Source organism: Pongo abelii, chromosome 7 (genome assembly GCF_028885655.2).
Source record: "Pongo abelii isolate AG06213 chromosome 7, NHGRI_mPonAbe1-v2.0_pri, whole genome shotgun sequence".
Lineage (NCBI taxonomy): Eukaryota > Metazoa > Chordata > Mammalia > Primates > Hominidae > Pongo > Pongo abelii.
Genome location: NC_071992.2, coordinates 126,719,370 through 126,743,782, shown reverse-complemented (window position 1 = coordinate 126,743,782; position 24,413 = coordinate 126,719,370). Strand labels below are relative to the sequence as shown.

The 24,413-nt window shown below is 34.2% G+C and overlaps 1 long non-coding RNA gene across 1 annotated transcript; it reads right to left on the bottom strand.

Moving 5' to 3' along the window:
• Positions 1-3,609: 3,609 nt before the first annotated feature.
• Positions 3,610-24,213, bottom strand: LOC129047509 (uncharacterized). Its single transcript, XR_008509238.2, has 4 exons — positions 24,158-24,213; positions 12,569-12,660; positions 7,521-7,660; positions 3,610-4,312 (listed from the first exon to the last, which is right to left on the bottom strand). It is a non-coding gene; the product is annotated as an uncharacterized LOC129047509 (long non-coding RNA).
• Between the last annotated feature and the right edge of the window lie 200 nt (positions 24,214-24,413).

Below are 24,413 nucleotides of genomic sequence, written 5' to 3'. Positions count from 1 at the left end.
CTTATAACACAAAATAAAATATAAAATATATTGATACTAATTATAAGGCCTAAGAGTGACAATACATCTAAATACTTTAACTCTTTGTTGATGACTCATACCCTATGCAAAACATAAACATTTCAAATTTTTCTCTAGTTAAAAGAAGAAACAAATTAGCACACAAATATACTACATTTCACCTTTGGTCTTTCAAGTGAGCAAATGAAAATGAAGGGAGAAGCAGGAAATGCAATATTGTATGTGTGTGTGTGTATATGCTGTATATATGCAGAAATAAAGTTGAAGGCGAAAAGTCACTAACAGACAAGATAAAATCTGATTAAACCATTAACACTTGTCAGGGTGGACACCTTCAGACTCCTCAGACCTCCTCACTTCTGCTATGAAGCCCCATCTCTCTTCCCCTCCTTCGTGTCTTCCTCCTTCCTTTTTAGCTGGCTCTCTGCCATCCTCCAGGACATTACAGAGTCTAGAAGTCAACACTCCCTGGTGGAGCTCGTCTTGTAGGAGCTCCATTGCTTGGCAGATACTTGACTAATACACCTTTGAATTGCTTGTGATCACTGGCTATGGTGTGGTGCATTTAGATGTGGACATTACCAAAGAGGAGAAAAAGGCAGACCTAGCTTTGGCCTAGGAAAATACTAACAAAAAATCAAAACAATAGTTATACTAAAATATAATAAATATATTTTAAACAATTCTACAATTGCTTACTTTTATATAAAGTAGAAATGTATTGAACCACTATATTTTTTGGCATTTGTAATTATATATCTTTTTTCTTTTTTTCTTTACCATGTGGCTCATTCAAACGCAAATAGATAACTGGATAAATACAAGTTAAAGGTTTAAATTTTATTTAATACATACAACAAAACTACTCATAAAGCTATAGAATATTCCTAAAATGGTATTATAGAGTTGGGATCAATTTCTTATCAAAAGCCTTCAAGTAATATGCAGGAATTCAAATATATAGGTACAATAATCATATGGCACTTTTACATCCCTCAAATACATGATATTTAAAGGAGTAGACTGTTTCTTTTTTATATAAAAGTTTCCGTAACAAATGACAAGAAATTCAATGTAAAACTGAGAGAAAACAGATATTCATATATTTCTAAGCAATTGAATCTGAGAAGCCCATATTCCAGGGGCAATTTTAAGAGAAGAGCTTTGGATGATTCGGAGGCTGTTATTGGGTTCAGAAAAGCAGTAGAGATGATCCTTCCCTAAACTATGTGTTCATGACACTTTATGGACTGTTGCTTCTGCCTGAACCACCAACCATATACTATATACAATGTTTCCCAAGAAATGACTCTCATGGCCACTTGGAATAGTTTTTAAAAAAAGCAGAGGGCAGGAAAAAAATCAATTAATATAACCAGTTGAAGATACATAAATAAATAAACACACAGGAAAAAGCCTCAAGTAAAAGAATAAGTTCAGTACTAAAGACTTCAAGTTATTTGCATGAATGTAAGTTCATCTATCAAAATAATTTGTATTTATTCTCATGTCATCACACAACAGATAAATATTAGCTGGGGATGTGAATCACATGGCAAATTTTCTTCAGTGATCTTTACAAAGAAAATTAACATGTTGAATCCCTAGGAAAATTACGATGGACATCAAGAAGACAAATTGTATAGTTATTGATTCTAAAAGTAAGTATTTTTTCTATGACTTTTGAAAGACGAAGTCCAGAGCAAGTAGAACTCTTAGAAATCATAAGCCGATATGGTCTTGCTATTAATTTTTTATGTTTTTGTTTATTTCTATTTGTTTACTTCAAATTTTAATTTTTGAAAAAGTAATACATTCTTTGGGCTCAGATAGACATGGAGAGAACAAGAAATTCCACTCGTGGGTGTATAAGCAACAGATATGCATGCATATTTTCACAAAAATTTATTTACTAGAATGATCATACCAGCATTGGGTATCTTTGAGCAGTATATATTCTCAACAGCCCCAAACTGGAAACTATCCAGATATTTCTATCAAACATATCTAGATGGTCACCAAAATTATAATGAATGCATTATACCATATTCACTCAATATAGTATGTGTATATATACAAAGGAATAAACAATAAAATACAACAACCTATAGATTAATCTCACAAACATATCATTATTTAAAAGGAGCCACCTAGGATAGATTCTTGAGGAGATGAATATCCCATTCTCTGTATGATGTTCTCATTTCACATTGCATGCTTGTATCAAAACATCTCATGTACTTCATAAATATATATATCTACTATGTATCATAAAATTTTAAAAATAAAAGCCACACACATAGATTACACACCATATAATTACTACTTACAAAGTAAAAAGGCAAAATTAAAATACAGTATAAGAAATAAAATTGATGGTAAAACTCTAGATAGTATTTCTGACTACAGGGGGGTGCAGAACAGAAATATTTCAGAGGTGGCAGTTTATTTATATGTTCTTTTTCTCCATGCATATATTTTCAACATAATAGCAAAAGAAAAGGTTGTGTCCAATCTCTTTGCTTCTGCAGTGAGACCTCCACCAACCCCTGAACAATGTCTCACCAACCACATAGTGCCTTTTACAGCTTTCCAGATCTTCTCTAGTTTAATAGACACTAGCTTGTTTCCTATCGTTAGTTGTTATAAAGTTTTGCAATAAGTATTCCTCTGTGTTATTTTGTATGTGTGCGACTATAATACATCAATAGGATAATTCCCAGGAGTAGAACTGTAGCACTCGTGGTAAGAGTGTATATCTGTAAACATACTGCCTTTCACAGGGGATGTATCAAAGCATACTGCCAGCAATATACAATATAAAGCTTTGGCAAATAGAACAGTGTGATCAAACTTTTCTATTTTTACCAAATTATTATGAAATTTGTTGCTCAGTGTGGTCTTAATTTTAAATTCTCTCATAGATGATATTTTTACATGTCAAGGGTCATTTGCGTTTTATTTTCTCTGAATTGCCTACTTAATTGCCATTTTTTCTATTGGTTTATTGGCGTATGTATCTATAATTTAGGAAATTCATTTTTAATCTATGATATTGGCTACAAATATATATTTCCATTTTTATTTGACTTTGATTATGCCACATTTTAATCATGTCTATTTATGTTGAATAGTCTATGTAGTAACATTTATCAAATTTCTTTATGGTTTCTGAATTTTGAGACACAGTTTGAAAAGCCTTTTCCATTCTAACTTTCTAAAAATTTAAGCGCTATCTTTCAGTTCATTAATTGTTTTTAAGAAGCAAATTTTGGATCCATATGACATTAATTCTATTTTTTATTAGGATGTTCATTTCACAAGTGTATTCACATTCAGAAAATTCTTCAGAATGTATGTTTTTGATAATTTGTGTACATTTCTCTAAGTATACCTATGTAGACATCACATTTTTAAAAGGCATATAAGAAATCTAATGTTTCATTTAAACTTTTACTTTAAAAATAAAGATATGTTAGGCGAATGAGAAAAAGCATAGCTGGGCATCCTAAGCCCTCTGTAAGAATTTGACAAAATTGTGAATCTCACACATGATATCCAAATGTGATAAACATTTTTCCCAGCCTTAGTTTCTAACATACATGGACACATATATACATAAATGCAAATAAATGAATAACAACAAACAAACAAATAAGTAAATAAATAAGTTTAGAAAAATAGTTGAGAATATATGTTTTATTCTGGGGGTTGCAGGGAAAAGAAGTTTACCAAGAAAACAGAAAGAGACAATTAATTGTAAGAGAAATAATAAAGGACATTGAACTTAAGTTCATGTTGACTCCTTTTTATCTGCATCTTTCTCCTTTTCCCTTCTTGCCCATTCCACCCAGTTAATTCTGAACGTATATCTGTTTATTCAGCTTTGAATCTTCTTCACCACAAATTGCCTGCAGAAGGTTTATGTTACCTCTGCCTGGTGTCCTTTTTCCGCCATTTGTCATGACTAATCCCTACTCATTCTTCTGAACTCAAATGCATGCCTTTCAAATGAGTTCCATTGCGTTAGTGTTCCTTGTTTTATGTTTAAATTGTACTTCAAAGCTCTGATTAGAGCTTTAATATAGTAAAAAAGAACAATGAACACTCTTGCAATCATGTAGCATGCTGCATTTATATTCACCAATTTGGAAGTTCTCAAATTTGAATAGCTTGCTTCTGGGCAAATAATGTGTTCATGTTGGATTAAGGTTGATTCTGGACTAAATGTATCTTCTTTGGCCCTGAAAAATCCAAGAGGTCGTTAAATTTGGCCAACTCTGTTTTAGCCCTAAGGGAAGAAAACAGAGACTTTAAGAAGGTGGCAGAGTAAAGCAGCCTTAAAAAAGCCCCGGTGAAGTCTGTATTTTGTGCTAACACAGGGAACATGTGAATAGCAGTAAAATTTCTCTCTGAGCAAAAAAGGAGACTAAAAGATTTTAGTGAAAGAAGCTAGTAAAGAATGCAGTGGCACAGAATACCTTGGGCATCCATGGAGCACTGGAAGGAATCTTTGAAGGATAAACCAATAAATGGAGAATTTCAGGTAAAGCATCAAAGATATATTCATTTATTCAGATTATGATTCTTTATTGCCTGCTTATGTCATAAGTTATACAGATAAAGTAGAAAATAAAATAAACAATCACATTGCTTATATACGGCTTTATGCTTTAGGTAATATGGCCTATTTATCTTAGGGAGGTTATTTACATAACTTGGATACCACCTTTGTTTCAGATATACTCTATCATAGTACTTCAGGTTAATAATTTGAAGACTGCTCTTTAATTGATATGTTCCTTTACAGTACTTAAAAATTTTTAATTTTTACTCTAATATGCAGGCAACTAACTACCTCTCTGTCTTGTAACCTCTAACTAAATAAGATATAAGAAGACTATTTTAACAGAGGAATTATAAAATATTACATTTATATATTATATATCAAGGCCTCACTAAACCTCAGATTTTATCAGATATTTCTGTATAATTATAAAACTCAGAGGAAATGGGAAGAAATTGGTTAGTCAGAATATTCTCCTCCCAGAAAAATGAATGTCAATTTTCCACCAATTTAATGGCTTATAGCACATAAATAAATTACTGTTTCATAGACATACAATGAAAGGTTTAAAGATGGCCCTCATTCATTTATTCAGATTATGTTTGTTTATTGCCTGCTTATGTCATAAGTTATACAGATACAGTAGAAAACAAAATAAACAATCACATTGCCTATATAGGGCTTTATGCTTTAGGTAGTATTTTAAAAAGCAACAAAAACCTATGAAAAAGTTTTTAAAAATCCCACATATCAACACTGCTTTTCTATACACTTACCATTTTCTGCCTTTTCATAAGGTGATTTAAAAAATCTGTATGAGCCTTCAAGTTACTGCAGAACGATAGCTTCTGCTCTGGGAACCTCTTCCCACTTGTGCCAAGTGTCTTTAATGTTTTCATTTTTCCTCTGTTTTATATTTATAACCAATCCTTATCTCATATTTCTACATGTCTTTCAAGTGAGGAACTAACTGTCATTCTGAAAGCGTTTCAAGAATGTTTATACATTGGAGCCTTAGAAGATAGAGATACTGTCTCTCTGCAAAACAGAGGACAGGCGAGCTTGTATGTGAAGTGAAATCTGAGAACACTTAAAGTTCTTGATGTCTCTTCCTGTGGGAGTCTATTACTCCATTTTCAAACTGCTATAAAGACATACCTGAGACTGGGTAATTTATTTATTTAAAAAAGAGGTTTAGTTGACTCACAATTCCATATGTCTGGGGAAGCCTCATGAAACTTACAATCATGGTGAAAAGGGAAGAGGCATGTCTTACATGGTGGCAGGTGAGCAAGAGCAAGCAACAGCAGGGAAAACTGCCTTATAAAACTATCAGATCTCATGAGAACTCACACACTATCATGAAAACAAAATGGAGGAAACTGCCTCCTTAATTCAATCACTGCTTACCAGGTCTCCCCCTAAACACTTGGGGATTACAATTCAAGATGAGATTTGGGTGGGGATGCAAAGCCTCACCATATCATTCTACCCCTGGCCCCTCCCAAATCTCATGTCCTCGCATTTCAAAACTGATCACGCCTTCCCAACAGTCTCCCAAAGTCTTAACTCATTTCATCATTAACTCAAAAGTCCAAGATCAAAGTCTCATCTGAGACAAGGCAAGTCCCTTCTGCCTAGGAGCCTGTAAAATCAAAAGCAAGTTAGGTACTTCCAGGACACAATGGAGGTACAGGCTTTGGATAAATGCTTTCACTCCAAATAGGAGAAATTGGCCAAAATAAAGGGGCTACAGGCCCCATACAAGTCCAAAATTCAATAGGGAAGTCATTAAATCTTAAAGCTCAAAAACAATCTCCTTTGACTCCATGTCTCACATCCAAGTCATCCTGATGCAAGAGGTGGGCTCCCATGGCCTTGGGCTGCTCTGACTCTGTGGCTTTGCACTGTACAGCCCCACTCCCGGCTGTTTTCACAGGCTAGAATTGAGTGTCTGTGGCTTTTCCAGGTGCATGGTACAAGCTGTCAGTGGATCTACCACTCTGGGATCTGGAGGATGGCGACCCTCTTCTCACAGCTCTACTATGCAGTGCCCCATTGGGGACTTTGTGTTGGGGTTTCAATCCCACATTTCTCTTCTTCACTGTGCTAGCAGAGGTTCTCCATTAGCACTCCACCCCTGGAGCAAACTTCTGCCTGGACAGCCAGGCATTTCCATACATCCTCTGAAATCTAGGCAGAGGTTCCAAAACCTTAATTTTTGACTTCTGACTTTTGAGCAATTGGGAGAAAGCACGCCAAATGGGAATGGGAGTTCTCACTCTGGTCCAAGGATTTTATCTGGAACTGGTAGCTTAGTTTTCATGCTTTAGACTGTTCTTGGCTTGAAGGTCAAGTTTGACTGGCGACTTATCCCTGTCTGCCTAGGAATTTGCCTGCCTCCTGTTGCTATCAATACTAAATAAAACATTGATATAATATATTGGCTGTTAGTACTAGAGCTTAAGTTAATTAAACGTGAATATCTAGAACCAAACCAAGGCCAATTAAATATCTAAATTCTTTGACTCAACTTATTAATATATACTTTCAAATTTATACTATAGCTTAAATTAAATATCATTGTTTTGTTTATCAACAGTATTGACCTATTATTTTTTCTATTCAGATACCACTGAATAGAAAATTTTGTTGGGAGACAATTTTCTATACAGTTTTCTGTTGCATGTTTTGTAAGCAGAAGCACTGATAGTTTCTATTCTAAACTGTTATTGCTTACATAGTGAAGTACTTCGAAAGGTACAGGTAGTATCTCCTCCTTAAGCAGAAGGCATATTTATTCATTCTCCAGTATCCTTTCAAAAAATTATACCTTTTGAAGCATTTTTCTTGCACCTATCATTAAAAATCAGTTCCTTAAGCTTGGGCTTCCTCATTTGTGACATAAACCTACTGTGTATACAACATGTACCTGAGCCACTTCATGTCACTCCTCAGGGACTTGGAGGGTAAGAGAAAGCAACATAAACTTGAAGCTCATGCTGCTTGCTATGATGTGAGTGATCTCTGACCAATGAGTTCCATCTGTATCTTCTGTCAGCATCTAGGAAACTGTGGCAGGATAATTTGTCAGTTTGCATGTATGGTAAAACCTTATACTCATCTCACGTTTTGAAAGTTTCGCGATGCGTCAAGATTTATAGTTTTAAATGATTGAATTCATAATCAAGGCCTCAACTAAATAATTGTCTTACTAAGTTAGAATACTAATTGAAAGAAAGTCATTCATTTCTGAGATAAGTGAAATAGCTAATAATTAGCACCATATTCTCTAATTAATAACAGTTCAAGGCATAAAATCTAAACGTGCTAGAAAGAGACAAGATTTTTAAAAATTCAGTAAATTGTCTTGTTGATTAAGAATTCTGCTTATCTACCTGCCTTGCGTGATGAATTGATTTAATTTCTTCAGTCAGAATGAGCTAGAGAGAAGACAGGGAAGTAGGGTATTTAATTTCAGTTACAATGTTTTATTTTTCATATTTATTTTTGCCTATAAAGAAGAACCACTTAATTATCCCCTCCATTGCTAGAGACCAAGACATGGTTTTATAGTTGAAAGACTTAGTAAATATTTTAAAACAAACCTGGAAAGTATTTCTAATTTTACACAATTAAGTAGTACAAATTAAATCAGAAATTCTAGACCATTTAGACACTTTCTATTTTATCTTCATATTAACGACGTAAGTCAATGTGATACCAAAGATATTGTACATTTTGAAAACATTCAAATGTATGCTTTTTTATTGTTATGAGATACATATGCTAAAGTGAAAGTGTTGATTGTTTAAGGATTCTAATATTGCTAATTACATATAATGAATAAATTTCAAAATCATTACATATCAATAAAAAGATTTTAAATTAAAATTTTGAAAAACATGTATTATGTTTTACTTAATATTTTAAGTAAAATTAAATCTTCAACAATAAAATCTTAAACAATTAAATCATAATTGTTTATTAAACAATAAAATTCAAAATTCAACAAAGTTATCTGATTCAAGATCCAGTGTAACCCTATTATTAAAATGAGAAGCTAAGCTTAAAAGCTATCATACCATCACCTAAAATCCATTTCTCAGTTCATTAAATTACTTCTTACAGGTCACTGACTTTCTTTTTTTTTTTCCTTTTTTTTTTTTTGAGATGGAGTTTCACGTTTGTTGCCCAAGCTGGAGTGCAATGGCACGATCTCAGCTCACTGCAACCTCTCTCCTGGGTTCAAGCGATTCTCCTGCCTCAGCCTTCTGAATAGCTGGGATTACAGGCACGCACCACGATGCCCAGCTAATTTTTTGTATTTTTAGTAGAAACGGGGTTTCACCATGTTAGCCAGGCTGGTCTCGAACTACTGACCTCAGGTGATCTGCCCGCCTCAGCGTCCCAAAGTGCTGAGATTACAGGCATGAGCCACCGCGGTTGGCCAGGTCACTGACTTTCATTGTATAATAAAAAAGGACTGAGTAGACTTTTTAAAAATAATTGATTACTTAACTGGCAGTTTGAAAGGGTTAAAGTCATCAAGCATAGTCAAATACCTTGTATGAGCCTTATTAAAATTACCACTGTACTGGTTGTCATTTTGATAATTGCTGCAGTAGTGGAGTAACACTCATGCAATTGAAAGAATAATAATGGAGACATTAAATGTCTACATTCAAAAAAAGAAGACATTTTTAAGACTTGGTTTTCATTTGGAATGACAAATTTTAGAAATTACAAAACTACCTTTAATTGAGCACACATGAAAATCTGGGAAATCTCTCATAATTAGGTACAAACATCGTTTAACTCTTTCAATATCCAAAAGGTATCGCTTCATAGAGTACTTTTCCTACTACCAGTGAATACATAGTTGTGTTAGTTATTTTTTTGCAACATAATCAGCCAGGCCAAAACTTATTGGCTTAAAGAAGCTAACGTGCATGCTCATTATTTGGAGCTGGGATTACTGGGCAGTTCTTTTGATCTTATGGGCCTCATTCATGCAACTGCAGGTTGGTTATCTGTTGGGTGATGCCATACACATATGTTTAGTAATAACGGCCTCTGGCCACACATGTTAGCATTAAGGTTCTAAGGAATAGAGAGAAAAGCATGCAAGGCCTCTTGACAACCTGGCCTAGAACTGGCACCCTATCTCTTCTGTGTCTTCTGTTAGCAAAATTATATCATCAGACTAACCCAATTTAAAAGGTTTAAGACATAGATTTTACCTCTTAAAGTCCCTTTGCAATGAGAACGAATAGAGACAGGAGAAAATTGTGGCCATTTTTTTTTTCTGTAATCTGACCAAAGATAGTATATAAGGTAGAAAATTACGACAGCAAGATTTGACCTTCAAATTGCTTTACATTAATGTAACTATAATTGCCCCGATTCACAAGCTTGAGGGTTGTAAAGTTATATACCTTCATCTACCTGGGAAAAATTGTTACTAGCACCATGGTCATTTTAGTAAGTATTTTACAAGCAATTTTTATTATTTTTTGTTCTCATATATCTGTGTGTGTGAATGCATGTGCATGCATGTGTGTTGATGAGTGAGGAATAAATGAAACACCACAAAAAAAGGAGAAAGAAAATCATGCTCAAGACACATAGTATACAACTGGAAATTTAGACTTCATTGGTATTATAGGGGAACAATTGTATCACGGCATTCTGGTGACTTTGCCTGTGTCCCTATAGGCCATGTAGGCAAAAGTTGGAACCACAGCCAATCTGAGCCTTGGTGGAACAACTTACGAGCTTTCTGGAAGACAAAAGCCTTCTCATAAAAGGATGTGAGAAAATGCCATGAGGTCATATCTACTCACCTTCTTACATCACATGGGAGGCTGTCATGCCTCTGTTTCTCATTATTTTCCAGGTTCTGATGAGGGAAGAGGCTTTCTGCTCCATGCCCCTTAGGTTAAAGCTGCAGTCTATAAACATACTTAACAACCTTCTGGCATTGAGTCCTCAAGAACACAGTGTCCCTTTCACTGCATTGTCAGCTAGCCCTTTTTGTTTGAGTTTTACACTTTTGTGGGGGACAAAGAGCACAGTGCATTGTCTCCTTTTGCTATTCTTCCTTTTTCTGGCCAAGTAATAAAATGTTTGAATCTAAAAGGGGCTTGCCGTATTTTACTGGCTAAATCTGTCTAACAGGCCTTGGCATGGGCTTTGCCTGGTGCTCTGTGCTTGGCAGGGATATATTTAGAAATATGGCTGCAGCTATATTCTGACTTATCTCTCTCCTCTTTTGCTCATCTTTCACCATCACAAAAACTGGAAAACCGCAGGTAGTGTTTCTCCCTAACAGCATTAGATAGCATACTATATTGAGTTTCCAATAAAGTAATTGACTTGGCTTCCAGAGCCCTGTATCTTGACAGGGACAATTCCAACCAGGATTGTTTGAAACCATATGAACAAAATTATCCTAACAGGCTCTTCAAAAAGATTCTTGCTTATCAACTTTGAATCAATATCATAATAAGAAACGTAAACCTTAGTGTTATCCTCCTGTATGTGGTATGATTTATGTATTATTCCCAGAGGATAAGAGAACTCTTTCTATTTTTTTATGTTAAGGGCAGTCATCTCAGAGTCAGGTACCAGTCTCTAAGTCTTTGAGTGTAAATAATGCCTAGTTTGAAATAGATTTTTTAAGTTGTGGAAAACTATGACTCTTCACTCTGTCCCTCACTATGAATATAACAGGTAGACTCTGTCAATTGTGAGGTGATAACCAAACTTGTTTTGTTTTCTAAGCACTTTTTAGGTTGAGTATCCCTGTAAATAATATTTTAGTTTCAACATGCGATATTGACAGGAATAAAAGCATTTCCATAAGATGCTGTTAGTTTACACAGGTCCCATGGAATGTAATCCATGATTCTTAACGGCCCAGACACCAAGCAAAGTCTAAATCAATGATATGTTCTTCTAATAATGCTTTAAAATCACATCCACTACCCACATACCCTTTGTTTAGCTTTCCTTTAAGTGTTTTCAATATCTTCTATATTTAAACAAATGTGGTCACAGATTTTCAATGCGCTTTGACCAAAACAGTAATGTACTGGGTGATGTGTTCCACCAAAAATTCTAAATCATATTCAACTACAGTTCTTAATATTATAGCCTGTGATATCTAGTATACATGTATTTTTAACATACTAACTTTTCACTGTATCAAACACTCTTAAAGTTTTGACAGAAATTAACTAGCATAAGAACTGAATATAAAACATAAATTTACTAATTCCAAATACAATTTTCAAGAATAAAATTTGTGTACTTTATAAGAATAGTGAATATTACATTTCTTGTATGTTAATGTTTAACCTTTACGTGCCTAAATATATCATAAGGTTATCAGAATTACACTATTTTAAATGACAATTTAAAATATGATTAACCGCAGTGAGCAGAAGAATGTAATTGAGTATCCCTATACAGAGATTGCCTTCAAATTTGTCAGTTTTGTTTTTCCTTCTAGAGAAACCAGCAATTTTTGATAGATATGAATTGCAGCAATGATTCAATTACCCCCAGAAATTTCAAATTGATTTTTAAACAATAATGATTTATCTTTATTTTTAAAGTATGCACTCTTGTATTCTAGGATAGCACTCAGATTTTCATTTAGGAAAATAACTTTGTGAAAAGAAAATGTATTATTTGGAAACTTAAACACACAGTCAATTTCTGATGAGTGAATGTAATGTTACACATATCAAGACTTTTCTTCATAAATAATAAACACTTAACTTATTACATGTGAAATATGTAAGCACTTCTAATCTCAGTTTTGTGATCGTAAATTGTTTTAATTATAAAAAGAATTATGACTCCTAAATGTAAACAGAGTTTTTGTAAATACTTACCTTTATGCTTCTTTTTTATTAGTTCACCTTTTCCTCTTTCAACATACCTGTTTTATATGCCAAGTTCTTTATTTACCTGGAGGATCACTTGAGCCCAGAAGTTCGAGGCTGCAGTGAGCTAGGATTGTACCACTGAAGTCCAGTGTGGGTGACAGAGCTGGACCTTGTCTTTAAAAGAAAAAAAAAGAAATGTAAAGGGGCCTTATACTCATATTTGCCTGTTAAACTATCCCAAGGCTAATTAAATACCCTAGAAATTATAAGAAGAGAACAGAGTCTACAAATTGGATATTTTTATGATTTGTGTTTACTTGATGATTTTTACATTGGAAGTACAACGCAAACATCTACAACATAATGTAATATGTTGCTGTCATGTCACCTTTCATTCTCACATGTGGTTTATTGCAGTAATTTAATTACACGATTACATTTTTTCACCATTGCCATATCTAAAACCTAGTTAGCATTTATTTTTATTATCATGAAGCTATGAGCATTTTTCTGGGGAATTATTTTGTCTCTTTATACAAGGCTAAAAGTAACATAAAATGAATATTATTTATTTAAGATAGAGTTAATGGAAAATATATATTCAAAATAAAGAAATGAAGTATGTCTTTATAAGCCTTTCAAAAATGGCATGACAAAAATCTTAGGAACAATTGTGAAAATAAAACAAGTCCTCAACTTTCTTTTCAGGAATAAAGGAATGCCCTGATAACTAACTATATAACTTCTTGTCATACTTGGAGGTTAACAGAAAAAAAATCAGAACTGGGGGAAAAAACAGTTAACTTAGAAGTGTTATCCAGATTTGGAGTTAATAATTACTATTAATCTAGGATATTGACCATGTGCTAGAAAGAGACTATTCTTCCTTCAGAACTGAAAAAACTACACAAGATAAAAATTATACTCATTATGACTCAAAAAGAACGCTGCATGAACCTATGGCGTTACATCTTACGCTATGACTTTTCAAATAATTGTGCTTAACACATTACCAATCTCAGAAAATGGACAGTCAAGTGAAATAAGGTTAAGAAGTGAAGACTCCTCACTTCCATTTTGCCCTAGAGATCAATCCATGGGTCAATGAATTCAAGGTCAACTTTCATGTCAGCATTAAAATTCTAACACTGTTTTGAATTCTAGTTCATTGATTGCCTTCAAAGTCATACTTGAAATTTAAGTCAAAAAAGTGACTGTTATCTGGCATCACATTCTGTGATTGTCATAACACAGACAAAACTTTAAACCACCGAAGAGGCCTTTTAAAATATAATTCAGTGGTAAGATCAATGATGAAAGAAACTCATGGAATGGACAAATATTTGTTAAATACTATCAAAATAACTCATTGACTGTTTAATAAAGAAATAAATTAGGGCTGGGTGTGGTGGCTCACACCTGTAATCCCAGCACTTTGGGAGGCCGAGGCAGGCAGATCACCTGAGATCGGGAGTTCGAGACCAGCCTGATCAAGATGGAGAAACTCCGCCTCTACAAAAAATACAAAATTAGCCGGGCATGGTGGCACATGCCTGTAGTCCCAGCTACTTGGGAGGAGAATCGCTTGAACCCAGGAGGCGGAGGTTGTGGTGAGCCAAGATCACGCCATTGCACTCCAGCCTGGGCAACAAGAGCGAGACTCCATCTCGAAAAATAAATAAATTAATTAATTAACTAAAACTCAGATGTTATTCTATGTGTTCAAATGTATAGAAATATGAATTAATTAAATATTTATTCATCAAAGAGTAAACTCCTCTGAACAGACAGCATTAAATAGTTGAGTATTTATTAACCCTCTAGAGGAGAAAGAATTACCTAAACTTAGAAGCAATTAAAGAAATAATAATAGTTAACAAAGATAACTTTCTCTATGACATGAATTTCATCTTTTAAATAATATATTAAATGCTTTTCATCTGCATACCAACTCTACAAGGCAGATATTACTGTCAACTCCACTTTATAGATGAAGAAATTGCAGCTTAGAAAAATTAAGTACATTATCTAAAGTGATACAGTTAATGACAGGGCCAAGATTTTAACTCGGGGATTCTGATTCCAGAATCCACATAACAATGTAACAAATTGGAAGAATTAGCCATATGAAATCAATTCTATTTGCACAAAAAATAAAAAAAGTACAAATGTATAAGCAAAATATTAACATATTTATTATAGAGTAGTTCAGGTGCACCATTGCCAACAGTATAGGTGAGTTGTTACTTAGATCAGCTTCCTCATTGAAAACAAATTGAAATATAGCATATAATATTTTTTTTTTTTTTTTTTGCAATTACAATTTTTAGTAGCTCCTAGTATTTTATTCTAGGACTGTGCCATACATTAATCATTTGTTTTTCATGTATTGGATTTTTCTAACTTTTGTCTTCAAGCATATTATATTTTTAGTAAAAATAAATATTAAAAATTGAAAAATAAAAGTGAAAAATAATCACACTAAAAAAGAAGCAAATGACAGGTAATATGTGGAGTCAAAAATGAGCTTTAAACATTATAGTATTCACTAAATTGAGTCAATATTAGCATAAGTTTTATGGCCTTGCAAGACTTGGGGCACAGAAAATAAGGTCTAGCTCATGCCTCAGTGGAAGATTCTAATAGGCCCACAAAGGGCTACATACTTAGTAGCCCTAATGTGTAAGATTTTCTAGTATGCACTAGAAAGAGAAAGACAATACATTTTTCCTGGTGGAAACTTTGGTGCCTAAGAAAAAAAAAAAAGCAAGGAACGAAGGAAGGTAGGAGAGAAGTAAGGAAAGGAAAGAAGGGAGGGAGAGAGGAAGGAAGGAGGAAATAAGGAAGTCAATAGAGTGTTCATGTGGATTCATAGCCTAAATTCTCACTACCTAAGTAATCTGTAGATCCCCAAGCCCAATTGAAGGTGGGTCCCAGACTACTAGCAGACCCAAGAAATTCATAAAAGCAAATGTAAATTCACTTAAGAGGGTCCCATCTTCTCAAGAGTTAACGAATTATCATGAATAAAGTTCCAAAGAAAGTGAGAAATTTAGTAAAAAATGAAAAAAAGCATATAAGAACACAAGCTATACTATTACAAATATTAAAGTTCAATACATTAAATTAAACACTTCCTTGAACATTTTAACAGTAATTGGACATCAGTAAAGAGAATAACCTGGAATATAGAAATGAAGAAATTATCTAGAATATATTACAGAGATACAAAGAGACAGCAGATAATTTAAAAGGAAAGAAAAAAATGAGTCTACATGTAAAATGGTAGCTGATTTCTTACAAGGAGCAAGAGAAATCAGAAGACAGAAAAATGGTACACTGAATCCATTTCAGTAAAAATGACTGCTAAGTTAAAATTCTAGACTTAGCGTATGTGCTGATGAAGAAAGAGAATCATAAAAGCATTTTCCACAAAACATAACAATAGAGATAATTCCCAGCAGATTGCCACTAAAGGAAATTCTACAGACTGTATTTCAAGCAGAAAAACCATGAAGATTTAAAAACCTGTAAATATTTGAATGTGTTCATACAAATCAGAAAGTATAAAAAAGTTATAAAGTATTTTAGAGTTAAAATTAAAAAGCCATATGTAAAATATCTTTAATAATTACAAATAAGAGGTTTGTGTATGTCTTCTTTTGAGAAGTGCCTGTTTATGTCCTTTGCCCACATTTTAATGGGGTTGTTGTTTTTTTCTTGTAAATTTGTTTAAGTTCCTTATGGATACTTGATATTAGCCCTTTGTCAGATGCATAATTTGCAAAAATTTTCTTCCATTCTGTAGGTTGTCTGTTACTCTTGATAGTTTATTTTGCTGTGCAGAAGCTCCTTGGTTTAATTGGGTCTCATTTGTCAATTTTTGTTTTTGTTGCTATTGCTTTTGGCATCTTCATCATGAAATCTTTGCTGGTGACTATGTCCTGAATGGTATTGCCTAGATTGTCTTCTAAAGTTTTATAGTTTTGGGTTTTACATTTAAGTCTTTAAAATGTACCTTGAGTTAATTTTTGCATACGATGTAAGCAAGGGGTCCAGTTTCAATCTTCTGCATATGGCTAGCCAGTTATCCCAACACCCTTTATTAAATAGGGAATTCTTTCCCCATTGCTTGTTTTTGTTAGGTTTGAAGATCAGATAGATGTAGGCGTGTGGTCTTACTTCTGGGTTCTCAGTTCTGTTCCATTGGTCTGTGTGTCTGTTCTTGTACCAGTACCATGCTGTTTTGGTTATTTTGAAATTAAAACCAAACGGCATTTATAATAGTATCAAATATATGTAATATGTAAGCTTAAGCATAATTAAATATGAATAGAATTTATGGGTGGGAAAAATACAAAACTGATAAAAAGTGAAATAGCTGAACTCATGGAGAAAGAGTGCACTCATGGACTGGAAGACAAATATTTTTGGTGAATCAATTCTTTTTTTTTTTTTTTTGAGACGGAGACTTGCTCTGTTACCAGGCTGGAGTGCTGTGGTGTGATCTCAGCACACTGTAACCTCCGACTCCCTGGTTCAAGCGATTCTCCTGCCTCAGCCTCCCTAGTAGCTGGGATTAAAGGCGAGCACCACCATGCCCAGCTAATTTTTGTATTTTTAGTAGAGACAGGGTTTCACCATGTTGGCCAGGATGGTCTCAATGTCCTGACATCGTGACCTGCCCGTCTCGGCCTCCCAAAGTGCTGGGATTACAGGCGTCAGCCGCTGCACCTGGCTGGTGTGTCAATTCTTTTTGGCTGTATCACAACACAATCAAAATCAAAATCCCAGACAGATATTTTGTGAATGTCAATAAACTGATTCTAAAGTTTATGTGTGAATACCAAAGACCCAAAAAGACCCAAAATAACCAACACAATACTGAAGAACAAAGTTGAAGAACTTACATTACCTAGCTTCAAGACTTATAAAGCTACACATAAATAAATATGGTATAAAGAAGAGACACATAAATTAGTGGATCAGAATAGAAAGCTAAGAAATAGACTGACCCAAATATAATCACTTTATTTTTGACAAAGGAACAAATGCGATTCAATGGGGAAATGACAATCTTTTTAGCAAATGGTCCTGGGACAAATGCACATGCATATGCAGACAAATGAATCTAGACTTAGAATTCACACCTTACACACACACACACACACACACAATAAATGAACCATGGATCTAAATATAAAACAAAACTGTAAAACTTCTACAAGAAAACATAGGAGAAAATCTATATGATGTTGAATTTCTTGATACCTGTCTAGATAGAGTATAAAATGTTTGATCTATGAAAGAAAAAAATGGATGAATTTAACTTTCTTAAAATTAAAAGTTCTGGTTTGCAAAGGACATTGTTAAGAGAATCATAAGCCAGGCCACTGACAAGAGAAAAGTATTTGCAAAACACATATCTGATAAATAAAAATTGGATCAAAAAATGTACAAAGAACCTTTAAAACTCAACAATAAGAAAACAAACCAAATAAAAATTGTAAATAAGTCTTGAACAGACACCACGGATATTATACAGATGACAAAGAACTGTATAAAAAGATCCTCAACATAATTTGTTCACAGGGAATGCAAATTAAAATAAAAATAAGACATTACTATACGTCTAGTCTATAGAATAGCTAAAATCAAAATAAATAATGCCAAGTGCAGGCAAGACGGGGAGCAACAGGAACTATCATTCGTTGCTGGTACAAATGCAAAGTGCTGCAGTAATTTTGGAAAACACTCTTGTATTCTTTTATAAAACCAAACATAGTCTTATCATATGATTCAGTAATTGTGCTGATAGTTATCTATCCAGTTAATTTGAAACTATATGTTTATATAACAATCTGCATACAAATATTTATAGGCTTTTATTCATAATTTACAAAACCTGAAACCAACCAAGTGGTCCTTTACTAACTGAATGAGTAAACTGTGTGGCAACCATACAATGGAATATTATTCAGCAACAAAAACGCTTTTTTCGAGACATGAAAAGAAATGAAGGGAACTTAAATGCATATTGGTAAGTGAAAAAAGCCAGTATGAAAAAGCTGTATAATTGCAATTATATGACATTCTGGAAAATATAAAAGTAAAGAGACAGTCAATTGGTCAGGGTGGCTAGGAACTTGAGAGGTGGGGGAAGGTGGTGGAGGAGGAGTGTAATAGGTGAGAAATAGGGCATTTTTAGAGCAGTAAAATTATTCCACATGATACCATAATGATGGCTAGAAGATATTATGCATTTGTCAAAACCCATAGACTTCTATAGCACAAAGAGTGAATATGCATCAATAAACAGTATAAATTATTTAAGAAGAGGGGGCATTTCGAGAAGAAATGCCGACTGTTACAAGATAACACTTGATATGATGTAATGAAAATGACACTTTACATCTATAGTCTTCCTCCCAATAACTCATAACCTCAGTTTTATGAGAAAAACATGTTTATATTGGGCAATCTACAAAATACCAGACTAGTACACTTCAAAACTGTCAAGGTAATCAAAAAAGAAAAAGTCTAGGTCAGGCACAGTGGCTCATACCTGTAATCCCAGCACTTTGGAAGGCTGAGGCAGGTGAATCATTTGAGGTCAGGAGTTCAAGACCAGCCTGACCAACATGGTGTAACCCTATCTTTACAAAAAAAATAAAAAATTAAAAAAATAAAAAAAAATTAGCCAGGTGTAGTGGCGTGCCTGTAGTTCCAGCTACTCAGGAGGTCGAGGTGGGAGAATGACTTGAACCCAGGAGGCGGAGGCTGTAGTGAGCTGAGATCATGCCACTGCACTCCAGCCTGGGTGACAGAGTGAAAACTTTTCTCATAAAAAAAGAGAGAAGAAGAAGAAGAAGAAAAGAAGAAGAAGGAGGAGGAGGAGGAGGAGGAGGAGGAGGAGGAGGAAGAAGAAGAAGAAGAAGAAGAAGAAGAAGAGGAAGCAGCAGCAGCAGTGGAGGAGGAGGAGAAGGACAAGGAAAAGGAGGAGGAGGAGAAGGGAGGAGGAGGGGGAGGAGAAGGGATAGGGGAGAAGGGGGAGGAAGAAGGAAGAAGAAGGTGGAGGAGGAGGAGGAGGAGGATGAGGAGGAGGAGGTCTGAGAAATAGCCACAGCCAAGAAGAACATAACATAATGTGTTATCCTACATGGAATCCTTAAACCAAAAAACAAGGACATTAGGTTAAAAACTAAGAAAATACAGAGATGCCACAGATTTCAGTTCAAAATAGTGTTTTAATATTGGTCTATTAATTGCAACAATGTATCATACCGATATAAGATATTAATAATAGGGGAACCAGGGTGCAAAATATATGAGGACTCTTTCAATTTTTCTATAAATCTAAAACTTCCCAATGAAATAATGTCTAATGTAAATAAAACAAAGCAGGAATAGTAGTATCTCTGTGAGGATCAGAAAAGACCTCTGAATACGACAAAGCTCCAAATAAGATGTATAATTCCTGATATATAATTCCTTGTTGTAAGAAAGTAATTTCCACTTGTTTCTAGTTTCACATAAATGTTAATGTAGGAGTTCTTAAGTCTGATTACTGGATTAGTACAGTAACAACTAAATTAGATTTAATTGACTAAGGAAAGAAGGATATATATTCTAGAATTCTCTGAAAATATTCATATTGGTTTGAAATGATATTGAGCATTATGATTGTTTAGCATAATGATTTGAAACTTCGTTGGGGAGAGGAGGTTCATCTTTGAAAATTAGCTAAAAGATTGCTTTTGTAATGTCTCATGCCCATAAATGTTAGTCCAATAAAGCTGAAAAAACCTGACATGTACTCTTCGTAATTCTCTTTTCCCAACACTTGTTAATCAATAATATAATGTACAAAATTCACAGTACTACCTTTTCTTTAAGAATAAAGAAGACTTCATTCAAGTGTGTGTGTGTGTGTGTGTATATATATATATATAATTATTATATTTTAAGTTCTGGGATACATGTGCACAAAGTGCAGGTTTGTTATTTTTAAAGTTTGGATTTATGTATAATAAAAAATCTAAAATATGAGGAGTGGCTGGTTTTATCTTTCTTAAATCAATTTTATTGTATGAATTTTATACAACTTTCAGTGAAAAGCATTCAATCAGCAATAAATTAAGCAATTATTTTAATTGGTTCTCTACATTTCTCTAAGAAAACAGCCTAACAAAAGTTTGTATTGAAAGAGGTAATATTCTTTCTTTAAAATTTATTTCTCAGAAAGTAAGAATAGAGCATAAAGTAAATTAATAAAATGCTTATTTATAGCTCTTGGCACTCACTGTATTGTGTAGTATACTTAGTTAAAATGTTGCTATATTTTACATCTCCATCAAAGCTGAAAATTCTCATTCTACTTATCTTACAACGGCAATAATCATTCAAATGAAAACCTCATTGAATAAAATAGGGGTGAAAATTGTTTCATTGGTTTCATCACTTTGTATAGTGACTCAGAATAGTGTTTGATGCCAGACATTAAGACCAGTGTACTTACTAAAATGAGAGAAAGAGAAAAAGGAGCAATAATTACTTGACTATCTGCTAGCATCTCCATAAGAGGCTTGAAACTTTTCTACATAGTACCTTACTAAATAATACAACAGGAAAGAAGCTCTATTCTTGCTATTTTGAACATCACAGAACTGAAGCTTAAAATGCATAAATAACTTACTTTGGGAAATTATGCAATCAATAGCTTACATTGCAGGCCACAGAGTGATGGGGGTAGAGAGTTTTCAAATAAACCTATTACTGGCCCAATAAGCAGAGAAATGTATACTCATGAATACAGCAGACTACCTATGAGATTAGCTCCTTAAAATGTGTTTGACTGTACCACTTCTACTTTATGAATGAGTTTGCTTCATCACCTCCTCAAATATCCCTCTGATACTAAGACGATATGTCTTGAGAGTTCTCTGATGCTCTCCAATGGTGGGGGCAGTTTAGAAGTCATCAACTCTCTTTCATATGGAACATATGAGCAGCTGCTTGAGGAAGAAAAGTTGAACACCAAGTAGCCCTTCTTAAGAAGTCCTATTAAATTTCTGCAAAATGCTTTGGTCTACATATCTTCTTACTGCATATATGACACATCTCATCTGAATTGTAGAATCATAAGATCCAAGTGAGTTAATTCTGGTACTACTCTCTTTAAAAAAAAATGTTTCTGCTTAGAGTTCCTTGAAAAATCAGATTTTTCTGACATTGTAAATAGGGTCTAAAGTAATTTTTAGTAAAGAATATAATTTTTGTCAAAATCCAAATATCTCTGCTATTATCTGGACTTATTTATTGAAAGTGTTTGTTAGAGGTAATTGTTTTAATGGTTTGATTACTCTTTCTGTTTATGCCACTATTTATAATCCTCAAAAATTCAAAAATTGGGCTAGGGCTTAAGTGTCAGCTGGATTTATCAACCAGGCTGTATTTGTTGTATATGTCATTATTGTCCTTTATCTCTTGAGCTTCTTCCTTTAATGAGTTAATTAACATGTTATTATAAATATAGCACACTAACATGCTCTTGGTGGTTATGAACACCTCCAGATTTTCATTGTTCAATATGGAAGTCACCTGCCACAAATAGCTATTTAAATTTAAGTTAATGAAAATTAAACAAAACAATAGTTACTCAGTACCACTAATCACATTTCAAACATTCAATAGCCAGATGTGGTTATTGGCTATCCTATTGGAGAGTATAGACATTGAGCATTTTCATAATAATAAAGAGTTCTATTAGACTGCACCATATTAGATTATAAAAATATGTCATCAAACTCTAATTTCCCTATGGCAGTGCAGTAAATATGTACTAGGCTACATTCTGTGAGGATGCAAACTGCACCTGGCTGGACTCTGAAACTGGATTGGAAAAGATTGTGTTAGCAAGGTTTATAATGTTGTACCAGCCCCCTTGGTATTTTGTACAACCTGCATAGTTTTCATCACTTCCGGACTAGCTGAAACAAACAGAAGAATATCCTTCCTTAATATAGTCTAATTTTAATATCTAGGAACTATCTACTTTATTCACTGGTCAGGCAGCACATTATTAGGAATCAATATTATCACAATTTCTTTGATCAGATTAATAAACACTTAAAGACCTGCTGGAATCTGAAATTGCTTAATGCTTACTACTCAAACTAGGACAAATCCAATGGCTCTCTCAGTGTGACCAATTCAAACTATGTGATGTTTGGACTTGGACAATATCCACGTGAAAATTGCAATGCCCACAGGCCACATTCACAAATAATATTCATCCAAATTATACACTCATGTATATGTAACACAATCACCAAATAAAATCTCTAGTTACACATTCCAATTCTTATGTTCACTTCTACTTTGTTTCTCTCACCTACAGAGTATCCAACCCTAACGGTTTCAAATACAACCCTTTCCGATCACCATTTCCATTCTTCTTAAGGATTACTGTACACTGAACAGCACCTTCATCTTGCAATTGTTAAGTACCTCTGCATATCACTTGCAGGCTATTCACCCAAATCATTGCAAGAAGACTAAGATCTCTGTCATTTTAGCAGATTGCAGCCTCTCAACCATTTTTTTTTCAGACTCCATGGCTTTATGTGAGGGAGTAACTTCAACCCTATTTCCCTCCAGATAAGAAAAAGAGAGAGAGTAAATTTACTGTTTGGCTTTAACAGGTGGGGTTTTGGTAGCATTGACTCTCCCACCCCCCAAATTTTGATTGTGCACTATATGACTGTTTATCACAAACACCATCAATTTCTTCTCTTTTTAAAATAAAACATTTCTGAAAAGCCATCTAAAGAGATGCACCTTGTTTCCCACTTGCCATTTTTTCATGTCTCTGTATTTCTCTCCCTTTTGTTTATTTGGTATTGATATTTTGGATATTGTGTGGCCATATGCACTCTACCTGAGGCAGCAGGTGGGAAAGATCCTTGTCTTACTAAATAAAAATTATATATGATGACCAAGATTAGAAAAGCCATGTCCCCTCTTTGTTACTTCTAGCATCATGAGTGTCAATTGCATTAAACCACAGTCATCATGAAGTCAGACTAATACCTCCTATATGCATAGCCTTCCACCTGTTTGGAAAAGAGGATTCCATTTGCGGAGGGAGGTGGAATGAAGGCAAATTTTCCTCTCAGGATAGGTTTGCCAAACTCTCCAATTAACCTAGTGCACCTGATTTGCTGTCATATCATGATAAATCATCTGGTCACAAATATTCAAAAACACTTGGGGATTAGTTATCCTTATTAGCAGTACTGACCAATGTGTAGGGGTACAAGATGGTGTTACATCCTTGTTGGAGGCAACTCTGAAAGGCCATCTGAGCTACATGGCTTCTGTTTATTTGCTGAGACCTCAGTCACACGAGTGCATTGGAGATCAACTTCTCGTTTTGCCCAACTCTATCTTCTTTATTTTCTTATTGAATACGTGCTAAAGGTAATTTTTCCCTATTAATTTTCTGACTGTGACATCTCATAAAAGTCTTTAAAAGAACCTCATCTGAGTCTGAATGAGTTAGTGGTTCATTCTGAATTTGGGCATTGCTGAAGATGATTTATTGGACCATTTTTGTTTTGAAAAATTACTGATGTTGATAATTGTTGGTTTTTCTTTGTGGGCTACTCACATTTCTCAGTAAAGATGCTCTCAATACGTTGCCTTGGTGGCAAAGGACTAGTTCCCAGGGTTCTTAGAACCACATGCTAGGGACTATGGTTCTAAGAATGCTAGAGTGGTTCTAGAATGCTGAGAGTCCCTATTATTCAGCATAAAATGTTAGGGACTCTCTGCATTCAGCATATGGTATTTTCACAATTACTAAATTCCCTTGTTTTAGATACTGTATGCATGTTCTCAACTCTGGCTGTGGTCAACCAGTGGAC